Source organism: Falco peregrinus, chromosome 4 (assembly GCF_023634155.1).
Source record: "Falco peregrinus isolate bFalPer1 chromosome 4, bFalPer1.pri, whole genome shotgun sequence".
NCBI classification, from domain to species: Eukaryota; Metazoa; Chordata; class Aves; order Falconiformes; family Falconidae; genus Falco; species Falco peregrinus.
In genome coordinates, this window is record NC_073724.1 from 120,934,801 (window position 1) to 120,954,347 (window position 19,547).

Sequence of the window (19,547 nt, forward strand, 5' to 3'; positions counted from 1 at the left end):
TATTAGAATGGCTCAGAAGAATGCTTGGACATCGAAGGGTACAGCCAGTCCGCTACATCTTTTTAAATGCTACACCCAAAATACCTATTAAAGAAAACTCTGGTCTTCACCTTGTGCTATTTAAGGCCAATGCAAGATGCTTCCTGAGCTACCTGTGCAAGTGTGAGCCTGAAAATTGGTGCAGCTAAAAACAGCAGGCAACCGGAATATTTCTGCACTGTGCATCTAACCTCAGGCTGGGTGAGGGAGAAGTTTCATTTCAGCTCGCCAAGGAGGGGGGAGGTAAGCAAAATGCAGGGACCAGACATTTATAAAGAGATTTTACAAGTTACAGCAGAGTTTTAAGAGAAATTGCAGGATTATAAGAAATAAATAAAAGGCAAGCTTGCTTTAAGGGGAAAAGTGTAAGATAGAAGCTGCTTTCGCACAGTGCCACACGGTAAATCTGAAAGTGAAACAGATTATTTTGAGCATTTCCAGACAAGAGCAGCATAAGCTCACAGTCCATCACCTCCAAGCCCTCTGGGATCCAGCAGCCCGGACCCCAAGCACCAGGCAAAGCCTGGCTCCCGAGCAGTCAGCGACACAGACAACAGTGGTTAGAGAGCAGGAGGATTCAGTTTTGTTATGACTAAGGAATTACATTAAAACCAGTAAGAGCTATTTCCAAGGAAGGGATTAGCCACCAGCAGGACTGCACAGACATGTGGGCCCGGTGACTGAGCTGGTGCCCAGATTTGCACATCACCCCAGGAAAGGTGCCATCTGCCTCCCTCCTATCCCCATCCCACCCTTCAACCAGCAGAAAAAAAAACCAAAACCAAAAACACCAGCTCACTTTAGCACTACATGGATCAAGAGCCACAATCCCCTCCCAAAAAAAATCCACCGGTGCAAAAATATATTCACAAAAGAAACATTTTTCATAAAGTTGATCCTGCCCAAAGACCAGGCAGGCAAAAGAGACAGATCTCAGTCACAACGTGTAATAGATTCAGCATGTGAAAACACACGATGTGTCGAGATAGGCATGATCACAGAAAAATTTCCAGTTGCCACCCAAGAAGGTCCTTGTTTTAATACCCTTCAGGGGAACACTCTGTACCTTGAAACCACTCCTTGGCAGAAATTTTATACAAATATTTAATTACATATAAAAACAAGGCCCTTTTTTCAGGTTATTGAGCAATGACAGACTATTTAACCAAATGTTCAGGCAGTTGCCCTGCCAGTATCTGTGGGTATTTTTGAAGGAAGTGAGGAGAACACAGTGGACAGCAAAAGAGGAAAAAGCAGCAGTGCCAGACACCACTGCACAAGGGTTTGCATATTTTTTTTTTTTGAAAGTCAAGACATGCATCAAAGTAGCTGTATCTAATCACTGTTTATAGAGAGGCTAGCAGGCAAAAGCAACTGCTATAAACAGTCTTTTAAATCCCTTTTCCCAGCATCACGCTTAGGATATTCTTACAAAGGTCTGTTAAACACCAGCAGCATATTCAGACATGGGAAAGCCACCAGAGAGCACAGCTAGAAGGGGAACATTTTGCTTGAGGAAGAAGGGCAGCAGAATTAGGTGCCTGGGTCCCACACCCACACCGGATATTGCCCCCCGCCAAGACCCTCCTGAATCCCTGGATGGGCAAAAGTTGTCATCTCCACAGCTATTTCAGCATGGGCAAGGAAAAGCGCGTTGGTGTGACACTGCCCTCTCCTGAGCAGAAGGAACTGCTCAGCTTCACACCCAGCTCATCAGTACGATTTTAGAAGAGCAGCAGCCCTGAGCAAATGCCCTACTACAAGGAGAAAAGCTGAGACACCACTCACCCCACAACAACCACAGTTAACACCAACAAAGCCGAGAGCAGCTACAGCCTCCTCACACCAGCAGCGCTTGCTTTTTCTGCACGAGAGTGAACTACCACCATGTGGTCCCCTTGAAATGTAATTATCAGCTACTGCAACCTAACGAAGCCTTTTTATGGCCACAGCCAAGTGGCTGCACCAGGTGGGTCCCATCACTTCATCTCAGTATCAGCAAGAAGGTGCAAAGCATCTCACTAAAAGGCTTTTGGACAGGAGCATGGCCCCTCTGGCTACAGCTTCTCAAGAAAAAGGAGTTTCAAACCAGCATCACAGCCTCCAGGGAAAGCATATTTCTACGCCCTGTGTTTGTAGAAAAGCTGCTCTTAGAAGGAGCCCCAAGTGCCCATCCACATCCAACCCCAGCACTCAATGTCAGCGATAACCACACCCTCACACACCAGCCTGTGGCTGTAGGGCAGCAATGCCACGAGTGTTTCAAAGGTGCAACCATACCCTTTCATCTTTACCCTTGTTAGGACTTACAAAGCAAGTTAAAGGACAACATTGCCCATAGGTGTGTCAGTTAAAAGGGGACTGAGATCTAACTTCCACCACCTGTGAGCATCAAAGTGCCTCCAAGCAAACAACAAGGTGAATGAGCCACCTGCTACCAGTGCATCCTGACCTCAACCTACAACATCATTTGCAACCGTGAGTTACTGTAACCCATATAAAACAAAAAACAAAAACAAAAAAACACACCAAAACCACCTAAATATACTGATTTTGGCATTGAGCAGTGTGAAACACCATGGCAATTTTAATGCAGCTACTTGAGATCAAACAAACACATGGCAGTTTATGGATAAAAGTACAACAAACGGTCCCCAGCCCTTGCAGCTGGTTCAGTATCTCATTATAATCTTCCTGGTTCATCAAAGCAATTTGTTGCCTTGCAAAATCTAAAACCTTTATCATTAATTCCAAGGCAGCAGTTTATGAATCTACAACCCAACACCAAATAAATTGATCTAACCAGAACTCATTTTCTTTGTGCTGCTCGCTGTCAACACACAAGACAAACATCAGTCATGCTTCACCTTCTACAGAATTCATTGCAGGGAAGAGCATAACGTGCAGAACATGCTTATTTAATAGAAAAAGTACAGCTTGACAGAGACACCCACTCTAAAATTAACTCTGCCTCGAAGCAGAGCTTGTATTTGCCATTGAAGAAGCACCTTCTGTATCAGAGAGAAATATTCCGCAACTAAATATTGCTGGGATATCGGCGTGAAGACGCTTCAAGTCTTGACAGAGGTAAACATGTTAAAATAGCAGGCTTTAAGGATTCAGGATGCATCCCTGCTCAGGTGGGTAAAGGCTGTATAATGCATTAATGGGCCGCTTTCCATAGCAATCTGATGACATGCCAGACAAAATGCAAGGCAGGAAATCCATTTACTTCAGCTTTTCCCCAGCCACACCTGCCAAGTGCAAGCTAGCAATTTATAAGAAGGAAAGAAGGTAGAAGGCATTTATCCTGCATCCTTGTGTGATCCAAACCCCAAAAAGCTCTTAAAAAACAAACACTGGTCTAACTTTTGCTCACTAATAAGCAACAGTCTAAATTTCCTGGCAGCTGGGAGCACCCTGAGGAGAATACAGCATCCGAACGGCGTAGTCGGCTTTAACGTTCCTCATGCATGGCGTAACTTTCTAACGGAGAAAAACCTGTACGGGCGTACTGAGCGAGCACTCGTTTTCCCTCGTACAGGGACAAAGACCCAGCAAAAAGAACCATAATTTTTTTTTTTTTTTTTTAATTTCACATGCAGTGTGGTCACAACTTTCCGATCATCTATCCATAATCCCTTTCCAGCCCCAAAATAACCCTTAAGCCAACACGATTACAAGTAATAATAGTGGCTGTACAGACCCACCCCTGAAACCCCAAAGCACGGCCAGTTTGACAAAGCCAGGTTTTTTCTGGCTGAAGAATCCCCATTTCCATCTTGCCAGGGGTGAAATTTCACAGCTTCAACATCAGGAATTGCTACAACAGACCTTTTCCAGAGGAAGGCTCACATTTCCACTGCAAGTCCTCAATGCCCAGTTTTCTAGGCGGTGAATATACGGGACTTGGGAGGGAGCTTCAATAAAACAGCCATGAGATTAAATTTTTCCCACTTTTTCCCTGAATTACTCCTTTTTTCAAGCAATTTCTTTGCCAAGCATCAAGACAAAATAATACCCTCCACGTTCAATCTTTCTCAGGGTCCTTAACAGGAGCCATACAGGGTATCGCTATTGCATTCTCAGAGGGTGCTAGGAGAGTTTGGGTGCTGGCCGGGTGCAGGGTACTCCTCCAGCCGAGCTAGCGGCAATAAATCCCTCTTGGGATTTTGCTGCCTCAGGATTTTATGGTGTCGGACAACCCCGGGGGAGTGGGACACTGCAGATGTCATTATTCGGAGAGTGGTGTATAAAAATGAAGCGTTACCTGTAAAACCAGTAGGGCCTAAAGGAGAAAAGGGGGTGACCAGATCCACACCCTGCCAACTGCCGGCGGGGGGGTGTCCTGGAGACCCCGGAGGTTATGGTGGGACCTCTTCCCACTTGGGTGCCCACCCATGGCCCCCACCACAGGGTAGTACCCCATCACATCCCAGCTTTGCTTGGGATGCTCCAGGTGAGCCACCCATGGGGGGGGCACACACTGTTTTGGGGGGGAACGGAGGGCACAGAAACACCTTCTGGGGGAAACACCTTTCTAGACAACAGTCACCCTTTGGGGGTCAAACCCGGCGTATCTGTCACACACCCGACACACCCCCCCACCCCCACGGCTCAGCATCTCCCCCCTCCTCCGGGGCACCCGGCACCCCCCCTCGCCGGGCAGGCAGGGACGGGAGGGGGGTGCAAAAGGCCACCCGCTCCTTCCAGTCCAACCAGTCCAACCCTTTACCTGCTGCCTCTGGGAAATCCTCCAGGTCGCCAAGTCCCGAGGGAGGGGGACCGCTGCCCCGCCGAGCGATGCTCCCCGCTGCCGCCGTCCCCTGGCAGAGGGTTGGATGGGGGCACCCCGAAGGGCCGGGAGGGAAGACGGAGGTGCCACCACCCTGTCCCCGTCCCCGTCCCCGCAGCCCGGCTCGGCTCGGCTCCGCCGCCCGCTCCCGGGAGAGGGGCGGGGGCTGGGGCGGGCGGCTCCGCCCCGGGCAGCGGCGGCGGCGGCGGGAGGAAGAGGAGGCAGGAGGCAGGCTGCACCCGAAGGCTTGGAGCCCCTCTGCGTTTGGGTTTTGTTGGGTTGGTTGGTTGGTGGGGGTTTTTTTTGGAGGGGCGGTGTGTCCCTGCGGAGATGCACCCGACTGGCAGCAACACCCCCCGCCGTGGGGTGCCCCATGGGGTCTGGTTTGGGGGGTCCCCTGCTAATAGGAAGGTTGGGGCACCCCTGCCAAGGGAAAATACATGCCCCCCCTCCCGGTGCTGCCCCAAACCTGGGCTCTGCTGGGGAGGCAGGGCTTGGCACTGCACTGTGGGGTCTGGAAAGGCTGAGCCCCAAAAAGGGCAGCGACCCCTCAGCTTCATCACGCATCATCGCCACACATCACCTTCATCTTCCTCCCGTGAACTGGGATGTCTGGAAATTGTCCAGCCCGGGGAGCAACATGTACGTACACACACACAGAGTGTAGCTAAAATACAAAGCCAGCCTGGAAAACCTCTGCAAGTTAGAGCAAACGCATGGCCCTGTGCACCCCGGGCTGCTGTTAACTGGGCACCAGTAAATCCCTGCTTGGCAGCCAGGAGTGGAGTCACAAGGGAAAATACATCATTCATATTTCGGTTTCTTGGTATTTATATCGAAGGCAATCATGTCTCAAAGCCTGCTAGGAGGGATGCTTTGCGCAGCAGGGTGTTCTCGTGTGAGAGGACAGAGGAGGGTGAAAAGCATCAGGGACAGATTACTCCTGCTCCTGTAAATGTGCCCTTCCCAACTCACCCACCATTTATTTTTCTCTCCATTTTCATCACTTGCACTTGGTCTTATATTAGATCCCCATCTCCCAAGCATGTAGGTGCACCATGGACGGGTTCCCTGGACCTGACCTACACACTATGGCCATCCTGGAGTAGCATCCTCAAGTTGTACCAGTCTGGGGAAAGGATGAGCGCTGATGTGTCTACACCGTGCTCAGAACTTGTTTTCTACACACTTCAACAGTGTGGGTGAATCAGGGCGAGAAGGATGTCCAGGGCTGCCCGGCACCGTGGACAAAAACTGAACTGTATCTTTGCTGTCAACTTCCTGCCTTTCTTGATGCAGGGTGGCAAAATACTCACCTGAGAGCAACAGATCTCTTTCTTTCTGCAAATTGGCCATTTTCCACCATGTTGGCCCACGCTCAGAGCCAGCTCCGGAGGAGTGCACGGTCCAAATGGTGCAAAAGGAGGAGATCTGCTGTCAAAATAACAAGCAAGTGTGAGACAGATGCCAGGCTCATCTTTACCGAGACAAACAACACCTATGGCTCACTAGCAACTGTCTCTTTTCCTAAGGAGTGCAGAAATAAACCAAGAAGCTGCACCCACTAGCAGGGAAACCTTGCCTGCAGGAAAAGACTGGAGGCAAAAAATCAGAATATAAAGTCTGATCCAAAGTGACGAGCCTCAGCCCCAGCAGAAGAGATATGGGCTGCGTTACAGGCAGCGTTACGGGCAGCGGTCCTGGTAGCTGTTTGCCAAACACCGTTCCTTACAGTACTGCTGACGGCAGGCATTTCAAAATCAGAAGTCCCTTAGAGCTGTGATTATTTTAAATCCTGATGAAAATATATCCTGTGGGAGCATTTTATTTGCTGCCTGGTTGCTGGGTCCACAGCTTTAGGCTGTGTTTTCCTGCAGGCTCGCGGGTGGCTGTGCAGCAGGGTACAGGGCAGATGCAGGTATTTCGAGGCATATAAAGTCGTGACTGTAGATCCTTGTGACTTTGCCAGACTTTAAACAGTGGGGATGACATTTTACATGCTTGGGTGTCTGCCTAGGGATGGTCTCCTTTTAATTTCAGCAGAAAGAGTTCAGCCATTTGTAATATAAAGGGAAAAATATTTTCTTCTGGCACCGGGAGAAAATACTCTTCTAACTTGTGAGGTTCCAGAAACACTGCAGCTGCTCCTAACGTCAGCCAGCAATTTGCTTTTTAAGCATCCATTTGCTGAGGAAAATGCCTCCAAAAAGAATCAGAGTACGCACATTTTCAGCATATTTCTTCGACTCGGCCATCTGAATTGGACACAGGCTCCCGCCGGGGATGCAGGGCTGGGGAAGGTTTCCTTTTCAAGCCACCTCCAAGCAGCTGTGAAAAGAGGAATGAAGAGCACAAAGACCATCCTTCCCCTGCTGCTAGCAGCACTTTGGCTGCTAAAGGCTGTGCAATGTCAAAAAAAAGTCACGGAGCAGCCAACGGAAGGAAATTTCATGCAAATTTTGAGACAGCTTCTAGGAAAATAGATGCAATTTTGGATTGGGAAAGTTGTTTTCAGATTTATAAAAGTTCCTTATCCCATGCTTAGAGTCTTGAATGCTCAAAACTCTTTTAAGTATCTCCCTTCGGCACAGCTAGGATTTCTGCTGTGCCCATTCCTCACCGTATGTCCCCAGCCACATTCATTTCAAAATGATGCACCTACAACACCCTCATTAAAATCCTTTGAACTCCTGTGTGCAGTCACTTTTTATTTAAGCTGCTCCATTAGGACCCGTCTCAGCGCTGATGCTTTAAACCAGGGGTGAGTTTCAGGCGTAGGCAGATTTCACACCACATCCTGAAAGCGTTTCATTATACGCTTATGGGAAGGAAAAATCGGTCCAGAAGGGAAATTTTTCTTTTCTGGCAGGGAAATACGAGACTGGGGATCTGGCGATGCAGAAGGGCATCACGTGCAAAGTCTTAGAGGAGGCGGCACTTTGGTATTTTGGGTGAAGGAGATGCTGCAGTTTCCTGCGGGAGTGGGAATGAAGGGAAGGGGGTAAAGTGTCCTCAACTGCAGCATCACCCTCCTCCACGGAATTCATCCCCTCCGTAAGTAGAGAAAAAACCCTCTTCCCCTTTCCAGGCTCACAGGAGGGAAGTCTTTGCTGGAGAAACACTTGCCTGAGCCCTTCTGGTGACCCAGCCATGGATCTTTTTTAGTGTCACAGGGTACCTTGCTCCTCCCCGATATGCCAGAACACTTAGGATGTTGCTTTTTAGCTTTTGCTGCTGTGCTGAGGGGTGGCAGGGTAGCAACAGCAAGGTTTGGGAAACAAGACAGGGTACGGTGAAAGCACAGCGGATTCCTCCATGGCTGGCTTTATGGGGAAGAGCAAGGAACAAACATCCAATTAATTGACGATGCCACATCTGGATGGAGGGCACTGAGCAAGGCTCGGAGATTTGCCATACTGTCTCCATTTTGCAGGAGAAGAAAATGAAGCATGAAAAAAGCAAGGCCAAATTTATCTAGAAGCCGTCCGGCAGGAAGCGAGCCAAGACGTGTAGGTCTGTCTGTCTGCCTGCCTGCCCGTGCCTGGCAGCGGAGCCAGCGGGAGGCAAATCCCCATCGCGGCTGCCCCAGAGCCAGCAGAATCTGACCAGCCTTGGGGAGGGGAAGGAAGCATGGTAAGGGACACGCTATTGTTTTGCCCATGCAAACACTCAGGGAATGCAGGGCAAACAGGAGGGAGATCTGCGCTTTCCTGTGTTTGTGCTGCAAATACTTTCATTAAGGTGCTTTTTCCTAACTCTTTCTCCCAGGCCTTTGTGCCTGTAATAAGTGTAAGGAGGGTGTTGATTGCAAAGCATCCCCTTAGGCACAATTATTTTACCATAATAACATTTACAGGGAGAACTTGCAGAACTCTTTTGCTGTTCCATCCTCTGTATTTCAACCTCTCCTTCACATTTTATTCGCTCACCAGTCTGCCCCAACAAGCCCGTGCAAGGTACCCGTCCCTGCAGCAGGAGCGGTGGTGGACTTGTGAGCCCTGAAGAGATCATTGAGGGCAAGTATGTGAATGTTACCCAGCAACTAGAGATGAAGATATTTGTCTGCTAAATCAGGAAACACTTTGGCTGTTTGCACAATAGCTGTGTTTGCCTGCTCTGTAGTAGGTTAACCAGCAGCCCTGCAACCCTTTCAGGACGGTTGATGTATGTATGTGATGAATGTACTTAAATAAGAGGAAAGTCACTGACATGGATTATTGCTGCAGGTAAATCAGGCCCCAGCCACCCTCAGCCTCCCCTGATCACTGCAGTGAAGTCTTCCGGCGGGGGGAGAAAGTATAGCCATATTGATAGTCCAGTCATGAAAAAAAACCATCCAAAAGCAAAGGACGGATTTTATCCTGGCACAGTCTGGAAGAGAGAATTACAGTCAGCACCCTGCATCCTTTCCCCACCATCAGAATAAAATACTTTGTGGCGTGTCATCAGTATAAAATTAGCCCTGAGCACATCTCCACATAGACAGAGTGGCTGGAAGTCAACAGCAAAGTCAATTGAGAAGACAAATGAGCATTTTTTCAGCTGTTAGGAGAAATGACTGGGGGAAGTGATAAACAGAAGCAGAAGTCTCCCCATTTGATGTCTTTATGGCAAACTAGGTGCTCCTCTGCTGCAAGAATGGTATTTAAATATAGGCTGTTTTATATAAATAAATGCAGAATAGGCCATAAGATGTTTTATCAGGTCAGTCACATGAGGTAGTCCCTCTCCTTTCATAACTGAAAGGTGCAGTCCAGCCCTTGGACAGGCAGTTGAACAAGCACTGGGCAAGGGTTAACCAGCACTTGGGCATGCCCTTGGCTATCACAGCCCCATCCCCCTCTCCATCACCATCCTCCCAGTCGATTCCTCAGGAGCAAAGTATGAACTTCCCCAGTAAGTGACTCTGTGAACTCAGAAGAGAGTAAGGACAAAGCTAGCAAGGTCCAAACAAGTGGGTTGCAGGAAGCATTGATTGCCTTCAGATGGGCAAAGAGGCAACAAAAGGATGGAGGAGGGGGAGAAGGTGGTTGTCGAAAGATGAGAAGATCTGGAGGAGCCAGAAGGAATCTTTGTGGTGATGGTGGCCCAATGGCAAGGTGGGATGTCTGTCTCCATCGGGGTTTCTCAGGATGAAGAGCATCCTGTGCCCTCCTTTCCATCTGAAGCCCTGATAGCAATGTCTTACGCAAACAGCTCCTGGGCAAGTGCCACAGCCCTTCAAAAGGCTTGGTTGGAGAAACACGGGTCTGAGCAGTCTATCCACAGCCTCCTGGATGCAGGTGAGGTGGGAAGTGGTGCATGATCTTGCACAGACATCTTAATTGAGAAGGACAGCCATTGCCACAAAGCTGAGCTGGTGGCAAGTTTCAGTCCTGTATCCCAAGCTTTTGACCTTTCATTTCTTTGCATTTTTTCCCACATTAAATGCACAATTGGAAGTAACGAACCCATCTATAAGCCTCAGCTCCCGCTCTTAGTACGAAGCACAGGACAAATACAGGTCTGCTACAGAGGAATTAAAAAAAGGCATGCCTTGGTACAACATCCCATACCGCCTCACACATCGGCCTCCATTACCAAAGGCCTACGAGTGCTGGAGACATTCATGGCTGCGTTCAGTTAGTGAAGCAGTACAATAAATACTGGATATAATTCTCGACTAGTGGCTCCCCTTCCAGCTCGGCTGAGGGGTGGGGAGTTAGACCAGACATCTCACTCCCCATCCACCTACAGGCTGCACATGGCCTCGCTCACGAAACACGCGCCTGTTGACGCCAGCTACATGTTGTTAGCAGAAAGCGTACACCTGGTGTCCACATGAAGATGTTTGAAGGAGGAAGGTGGACAGAAAACCAAAGTGACTGAGCACGCCGACCCAGCCAGCAGCACTCATCGCTGGGATGAAATGCACGGCATTCCCAAGACCCATCCGTGCATCCTCTTGGTACCAGCTTCCATCTCTTTTCCTCCCCTCTAGCCACACAAACCAGCATCACACAGATGATGAATATACAGATGGGACAGGTCTTTGGTCCTGCAACTCTGCCCGCAGTGCTCAAGGGCCAGGAAGACGCAGCCAGACCACTCTGAGATGGTTACACACCACATCATATATGAAAAGAGATGAATTAAGATCATATTGAAGCCCTTTGCTCCTGGAAGGGGACATCTAGGCACCACCAAGGATCCTTTTCCTCCATTTTTAAAAGCCATTAAACCAGCATCCTCCCCACTATCTGGTGATTCCCTGAATGAAGGTAGTTTAAGGGAGGAAAATCCAGTCCTGAATATATAATTGGTGGCAACCGAGCCAATTTCAAGCCTGCAATTCCTTTTTTGAAATGCGAATTTAGCTGTAGGTGGGAATAGCTATCCACCTACTGCCGGACTGTGTTTGGATACATTGTGAGAACTTCAGGGCACATAGGTAAAGCCATCTCTGAACTAAATCAGTCAAAATGACTGTGTTTAACAGCATTTTCTAGATCCTAGATGTGGTTCATTTACCGAACAAAGGTGACTGAAACAGCAACGAAAGAAATGTATTTGTCATTGTGTAAGCAAGATTTTCCTGCCCTCGTGAGGAGCTTTACCAGAAATTATTCTGATAGCATCTGGCCCCAAGAGTTGGAGAGGATGAGTATGAAGGCCAGACCTTGCTTGCATCACCGTGGATTTTGCTGGAGGAGCTCCCATCACATCCATCCTGGAAAGCAAACCCCAGCATCCTCCCAAGAGCCACTTGCCAGCTTCCCCGTGCAAACAGAGCTGCAATGCTTCCTTCTGCTCCCTGCCTGTCCACCCCTTCTTTTCTCTTAACCAAAAACATTAATCAAACACTTTCAATGAGGCCTTTGTTTTGCACCTGCACATCATCGAGCATGGGAAGGTCTGGGTTCATGCCTTACACCCCTGATGCCGCACAGAAATCTATCTTTATTGACAAAAATGATCATCGATGCAGCTCCCTCCGGGAGGACTTTCACCTGCTCCAGCCTATGCAAGGCTTTAGCCACATTATTGTGACTTTGGAGGTGATGTTTATATATGAACAGAGAGGGGCACACAATCAAACCTTTCACACCTGCCCTAGCCCAGTTAATATTAAACACCTTCATGTGATATCTCTCTATTTCTCCAGACCAAGAGGAACCTACCACATTTTTCTCATAGCTTCTTTGCAGGTAGATGAAATAAAATCTCTTGCAAGCAGCTCTGCCACAGACCTGACCTGCATCCCTGAACAAAGCCTCTCTTATTCAGCGAGGCAAAGGGGAACACTGGTTTTCTGATTACCTCCATCCCAGAGTGTTCTCGGACGGAGACGCAGGGTTTGAAGGTCTCTGTTCGCTGACCCCATAACAGGGGCTTTATCTGCAGGCTGGGCTGAAAGACCCATCACAGCCTCTAGCTAAATCTGTCTGTGATGGAGCATGTTTGCACAAACAATGCTGAAATTAAAACCCCCAGAGTTCAAAACCTCATTGTCTGGAGAATGCTATGTAAATCCATTTCCCCCGCCTTTCTACTAAAGAAGCAATGTATTTCCTTCCTGTCACAATATAATGTGGTCCTACATGGTGCTGTTCCAGTGGTTTATATAAATTTAAAAGGTAAATTGCTTTTTGATGGGTGAAATACAGTGTGTGGGGGGTGCATCCGAGTTCAGTTGTCCAAGCATCAGTAGCTATGCACAAACACTCCTCTGCTTAAAGTCAGCTTGGCATTTTGGGGCATATTTGGCCCATCAGGGCCTTAATATAAGATCTTGGAAAGATGAGTCCTCCTGACAGAACACTGTGCTAGCCAGCATTTGGGTGGCCTGGGCTCACAGAGACAATCTGAAGCAGAATGGAGTGGTCAGCGTCAGAGCTGATGTTGCCTGAAGGTTGGGTGCACCCGAAAGGTTCAACATCCCTGAAAAAAACCTACTAGAAAAGCAGGACCACTCTCCTCTTCTGGTGCTGTGGTACAACCTACTGCAGAGATAGCATAAAGCTGATTAATCAGTTCATATAGGAAAGATAAAGGCAGGGATGGATGAAGGGGGTCACCCCTCATCTCACAAAACTAGTCTGAGCACAGCTGCAGAGTTGGACCCTGCGGCTCGTGTTAGAGCCAGGGAGGACTCAGAACTTGCGTGGTGGGAACTGGCCAAGCTATGGCTCAGCAGTAAGACTGAGCAAGACCCTGCGTGCAGCCGCCCGGGAGGCCATGTGCGTTGAGAGAGCATGAGCACCTTAAAATAGCCAGAGGTGAGTCAAAGGGCAGAACTGCCCGTGTGCTGCCCATCCCTTCCTGGAGCAGCTCAAGATCTTTGGCCCCAAATACTCCATGAAGACTTTTCCCAGGAGATTTCTAGTGGCACATTAAGAGCTGAGACCACACAGCTTTTCCTAATACCTCACTGCTCCATTTGCATCACTAATGTGCTATGCATACCACTACCCAAATATATCTTTGTGTTCAAGCCCATAGTCCTTAGGCAGTGTCTGTGCTCTCCTAGATGAAATCAAAGCCTGGTGTGAAATAGCAGGAGGAGGCAAAGGACCTGGGCACAGCATGAATTTTACTTCTGCAACCCAAGCTGTGCTGGCAGAGCTCCTGCTACTTCCTCATGGTCACCAGCAGCAAAACAGTCCCATTGAACTGGGAACACTGGTTGGGCCAGGGCTGAGCCAGCACTTAGCTGCAAGGACTCCTTGTCCCTGAGGTCCTGCAGTGCCAGGGCAGGATGAAACTCAAGGGAGTTTCAGCAATTATCATACAGTTCCCTAGGGAAGCGAGACAGGTGGGATGGGTAGGGCTGGCTGCCTGGCCGAGGAGAGCAGCAATGACTGTTCTCAGCCCATGGTCAGAGCAGGGCTGGGCAAAGCAGTGTCAGAGCGCCCCACGTTCCTTGGGTGGGAGTGTGGGCTGCACCCCCCAGCTCTGGGGACAAGTCAGTGTCTTACAGATGAATTCTGCTAGCCTCAGAGATGGAAGGCATTTTGTCTTCAGCCCCCGGACTGCAAAATCCACCAGTGCCTGTGACACTGGGACATGTCGTGCCAGCCCTAGTGGGAAGGAGGCAATGATGTGGGAGCAGCAGCCTCTTTGCCAACCAGCTCACGCTGGGCTCCATGGAGGAGATATGAGCTAACTCAGCTCTGGCAGGTTAAAATAATTTGGGGGGCCCTACATTCAATGTAGCAGGTTGTCCTCGTGGGACAAGCAGGAGGGCACTGTAGGCAAGACCTACACATCCTGCCATCGCTTCTGCAAATGAGTCCAAGCAATCTCCCGAGCAGGGTCTGGACTCACTCTGAAGATGTCACAGCTTAGTCAGGTTCACACAAAAATCCTTCTTTGAACCAGGTTTGTAAAAGCCCCCAAAGTGCTTATTTTGACCTATTTCATGCCTAGCTAGCTCAGCTCCGCACCTCGCTCTTCAGCAGAGGGTGGATCCCAGGTCAGGTATGTAGCTACCATCTGAGGGCTCTCGGAGACCCGGCAGCATGGAGAACCTGTTGATCTCGTCTCAATTCCAGCTTCCTGCTCAACCTGCCAAGAGCTGATCCCAGGGGGAAACATCTCAGCCAGGCAGCCTCCTCATCTGCTGGAATCATGGTGAGAGCAGACATATTCATCCTCTCCTCCTGGCACCAGACCTGCCCTGCCTTCTGCTGTTTTCATCTTGAGTTTCCCTTCCTCTTCCTGGTATAGGAGGCTTTTTTCCTGCTCCGAATGCTGTCTGGTGTTTCTGATGCTGCAAACACACCTCTTCACCCTCCCATGGCCAATCCTCCAACCCAGAAGTGGTTGCATTTCACTGGCAGCCACCCCAAACCCCACATGGGGCTTGCAGCCACCCCAGCAATCACCACGGGCCCCTACACCATGGGGGGATGGGTGTGAATACACCCATTTTCAGCAGCACAGCAGATGTGGAGCAGGGGCAGCTCTGCTCCTTGGGGCAGATTTCCCCTCCTGGTTTGCAGGACAGATCGGAGAGGCCATGAGATATTTGCTTTAAACATGAGGTAACGTCTGGGGTGGAAAGGTTACAACAAAGATGCTTCCAGTATTTATGCTAGTGAGACCAGCAGCCACCAGCAAGCTGTGCCAGGCAGCGGTGTGGTAATGAGGAAAGCAAATATTATGTTATATAGGTGTAATGAGCTGCTGTTGCTTTTTAATGCTGGGCCCATCCAGAGACAAAAGCCTCCTTAAATAGTTGGGATTCCTCTGATCAGCAGAGGGATGGGAGGAATAATATTTGGGAGAGGAACACACCCCGAATAACAGCGTCTCTGTGCTGGGTGGAAAGCAGAGAGCCAGCAGGCATCTCCCAGCCACAGATGGTTCCCATCAAGATGAATTTTTCCTTGTTAATCCCAAAACAAGCTTGTGATATATTTTCATTTCAGAGTTAAGTGGAGAAAAAAAGAAACTCCAGCATGACCCCCTGTTTTTCTGGCCACACTCCCTGCATGGCCTCTGCTCTGAGCAAGCACAGAAAATGCATTTCATGTTAAAGGGAGGTCCTAGCAGAGACCCCGAGATGAAAAACTCCTGGGGTAGTTCTTCCAGCTCTTTTTGACCTGGAAATTTATCCCATTGAAGCTGGAAATGAAAGTGAAAATCTAAAGCCAGGACTACCTCACTCTGTTACTGAACTGAGCCAGAACAGGGAGCCTGAAGGGAGTAGTGAGATTTGACAAGAGCAAAAATGTCACCCTAAATCTCCTTGGGGTTTGAACCCCTGTCATGCCCCCATGTCCTGCCTGTGGCCTGCTTCTCAGGAGGAGCAGAGGGTAAAGACAAGCCACATATAAGAAAGCAAACAGGTTAACTCCCAGATAGGATGAAGGGAGGAAGATCTTCTGGAAGAAATCTGGCTCCACTGTGGTGCGGACGAGCTCCCACTGCACCCGTGGAGGGAAGGGTCCCCCTCGCTGTCCCTCCTGAACCTGTCACCATCCTAGGGACTCGTTCTTTTTCTCATTTTATAGCTGAAAGAAAGCAGAGAGGAAATCAAGGGCTTGATAAAAATAACCAGGACTCCTTCAGGCTGGCTGCGAGGAGCATCCCTACAGCCAGCAAGTGCTTGGCAAGACAGCATGATTTGGGGATGTGTATTTAAAGATCTTCTGGGATTTAAAGCATCAAGGGACTGTCTGTGGGGGTGTCAGCAAGGGTGTCCAGCACAGATGATCTGCCTGTGCTGCAACTCTCACCTTTAAATGTTAAACCTGCTTTGAGCGTCAGGGATGAAGTCCTGAGCTAACCCACACCTGCAGCCTTCACATGCTCAGGAGCATTTTTACCTAAAAAAAACCTCCAATGATACTAACTGCATCAGTGGGGGGACTGGGAATTATCTACACTCAAAAGACATCCCAAAAGCCCTGCTTTGTGGACTTGCCAGTCATTCCTCCACGGCCTCCCTGCAGTATGGCTTGTTGGATGGCGTGGTTCCCCAGACTTGGTGTGGTGAAACTACCAAGAGGCACCCCTTGGCGTGTCCCAGGACAGGTCTGCAAGGGCAGCCATGGGTAGGGATGTGCCACACCTCCCAAATGATGAGCTGGGGGGCCATCTGAAAGGATCTGGATGGAGGCAGGGCCAAGCGATACCTTTCCTCATGGGGTGACACTTCTGGTCCATGGGGGCCCTGCTAGAAGCAGCCCTGCTAGGTGGTGACCTGTCCCTGACAGCTCAATGGGTTTCATTAATAGGGATTTGTGTCCAGACAGATCTTCTACCTGGGACACTTACAGCCCCCGATGAGGTTGGGCATCCCCCGCTCCTCTCCAGCACCTCCCTGCAGTGACTCAGATGTGCAAATGCTGACTCATTGCAATCTCCCAGCAGTGTCGAACTTCCCACACGTTCCAAGACAGGGTGGTGGGAGGAAGAAGATGCTCTGTTCGCCCTCCCCTGTGCCTTGAGGACACGTCAGAGGGCATTGCAGACACATCAGCAGGGTGGGCAAACCAGTGTAGGCTGGGGCAGTGCAAGGACTCTTCTTCTGGACAGGGATAAGATAAGGTGATCTGGTCTGGGAGTTGCTGCCCAGCATGGGAACAGGTTGCCAACCATCAGCTGGCACACAGTGGGACCTGCCCTGCAGGACACGCACTTCTGGCTGAGAAGAAGGGCCAGGGATAGGTTTAGGAAGAAGGATTTGCAGAGGTGAGGAAGAGGATGGGTACAGCCAGGCTTAGTGCCTTGTTTTGGGGTCTGCAAAGGGTAGTAGCACAGACCTTGTAAAATTAGGGAGCCTGGCCGTGCCAATCAGAGATGTCAGCACAGGTATCAGGAGATGATTATTCCATACAAGGATAAAAATCAGTGGTTTCTGCAGCAAACAGCACCACCAAAAAGGCTGCCAAGCTCTCGAGTCTGGGACCATCCACTGCAAATCCTGCTGGAAGATGACAGAGAAACCTGCAGTCACCCACCAGGGATGAGGCGGACTGCTCTCCCAGAGATCTGCAATGTAAATGGTCATCCAGATACAGAATTGGTCATTCTAAAAAAGATATTTCCCCATGGCATTGCAGGCTGTGTGGGACAATGCTCTCTGACTCATTTCATATGTAAGTCAGAGCAGACAAACAAGGTGATCCCTTCCAGACCAAAAAAATAAGCTTTAGCAAGCATCCCAGGTGTTTCACCCAAAAGATCCCATGATGAGAGCGTCTTTGTGCGGTTGGGATCCAGGTGTCTGCCGCACTTCTCATGTGGACGGATGGACGTTAGCAAAAGACAGGGATGCAGCATGGCTGGGCACTGCTCGTCTGTGCAGCACCTCACCCCAGAAGTGACTGCATCCTCAAGGACCTCTTTTTGCCAGTGTGAACAGCCCTGCCACATCTCAGAGGCATGCACCCACTCTCAAGTTTCCCCATGGCCGGGGCTGTATCTCGTTCATTTACATCACATTCAGCTTTTCTGCTCCTTTGGTCCTGGGCAATGGTCTGGCATCAGCGGTGCATGGCCTGGGGCAACGGAGCAGCTGCAGCAATGGGTCCATCACCCTTCTCCTCCACAGGCCACTTTTGCCACCCACTCCTTCCTTCCCCGTCTCACATGGGCTTCAAAAAGCCCAGGAGAAACCAGCAAGAGGCCCAGACACATGCAGCAGCAAACAGCAGGGTGCTTTCCCTGCCACTCTGAGGGGGCAGGCCTGGGGCTGGGACAGGTCTGCAGCTGGGACCACCACGGTACCTGCTCAGCACCAAACCTGGGCTGCCAACGCCAGCTGGCCCAGTGGGATTTCTTCAGCAGGATGATTTATAGCCACTTGGCGACCTTTCTGCCTTTGGCTTTCATGCCTGGTTAAATTACTCTGTTAATTATGCTCTTCTGAATTAATGACCCAATTAGAAACTCCAAAGTGTCTTACTTGGAGGTTAAGCCTCCAGATTTACCCATGTATAACCATCCTTTCAACTGCATCTCTAGAGCATTCTTCTTCCACCATGGGTTTAGTAGCACATTACGTTTCAGATGTCCTTGGACTGTTTTTAGAATGAGGGATGCTCTGGGCACATGGTACAACTGAGTCACAACCAGGACAGGCTGTGGCCATAGAGGCTTTCTGCCATGTGGATTCTCAAGTGCCTCGTAAAGGGTTGTGCTTGTATTCGAGCCCTTCCCCCATGGATTATTTATAACTTCACTCTGCCTACCCAGTTTCACAAAGCTTGGAGGCTGCTACTGCCCATCAAGTGTGTCTGACATTGGCCCCAAAAGTAGTTGGATGGGACAAAGAAGCAGAAAGTGAGCCCACCTAAGCCTTGTCTTCCTTTCACAGCAGAAGCAGAAGGGATGAGCGATGCAGTGCCCAAGCCCATTACCGGACACTAAAGATTACAGGCTAGTCCAGAGCAGAAGGATTGTAGGAGTCAATCCCATTTAAGCCTTTCTATTTAAAGGAATAAACCACCCAGGAAAAGCAGCCTAAGATTAGAAACTCACAGGATTTCCTCAAATTCCAGCCATCAGCCAAAGATTCAGACTGGGGGACCAGTTATTATTCTCCTGGTGCATGAATCCTGCACCCCGGCAAAGTTAAGCACAGATTACACTCTGCAGCTCTATCACAGAACCAAAACACATGCTCAGAGCTGGTTTAGTGCTGCTCCCTCTCTGCCTAAACCATGTCCAGTATTGCCTGACTGACAAATAGCTTTATAGGCAGGAGCGTTTCAGCTTTGGTGGAGAGGCATGAGCAGATGTTTCCTACAAAGTGCACGCAATGGTTTATCGCTCAGAAGGAGACTCTCGTGCAGAAGGATCTTTCAGAAAATGGAAAGCTAAAAGAGTGGGAACCAGAAATAAAAACAGTGGTAGGATTGCTTTCGGTGGTCGGCGATAACAGCACAAACGTGGGGATGTGGATGGCTTGATCTCAAGGCAAAATGCCACAAAAGTAAATGTGAAATGGAGGAAAGGCTGATAGGGAAAAACTCAGAGGGTTGGAAAGGTGGTTGTTGCAGGGATAAGGAGGCAGAGGGGTTTGGTGTGGCTCCAGACCTTGCTCTGTGATGGCACTGGTACTGCATAGCACCGAGTGCTGCATCCAGGCCCTCAGGATGCTCCCAGACCCAGCAGCACAGATAAATCTTTGTGCCTGACTATCAGTGGTTGTGAGCAAACAGTTTGGTGCTGTGTCTATAAAACGGGGTAGTGTCTCTCCGGGAGATGGGAAGGAAAATGA

At 49.5% G+C, this 19,547-nt stretch overlaps 1 protein-coding gene across 4 annotated transcripts in view; it reads right to left on the reverse strand.

The window, feature by feature from the left end:
• LOC101922861 (glycerophosphodiester phosphodiesterase domain-containing protein 5) overlaps nt 1-19,547 on the reverse strand; it is a 208,475-nt gene that overhangs the window by 167,688 nt on the left and 21,240 nt on the right. For 3 of the 4 annotated variants that reach the window (XM_027776860.2, XM_027776857.2, XM_027776858.2), the window contains exon 1: nt 4,775-4,983. The gene's annotated coding sequence lies outside the window, so the exon portion shown is untranslated. Of the gene's footprint in view, nt 1-4,774; nt 4,984-6,150; nt 6,266-7,059; nt 7,163-19,547 lie in introns of those variants that run through there. The other variant, XM_055802250.1, reaches the window with a different exon arrangement.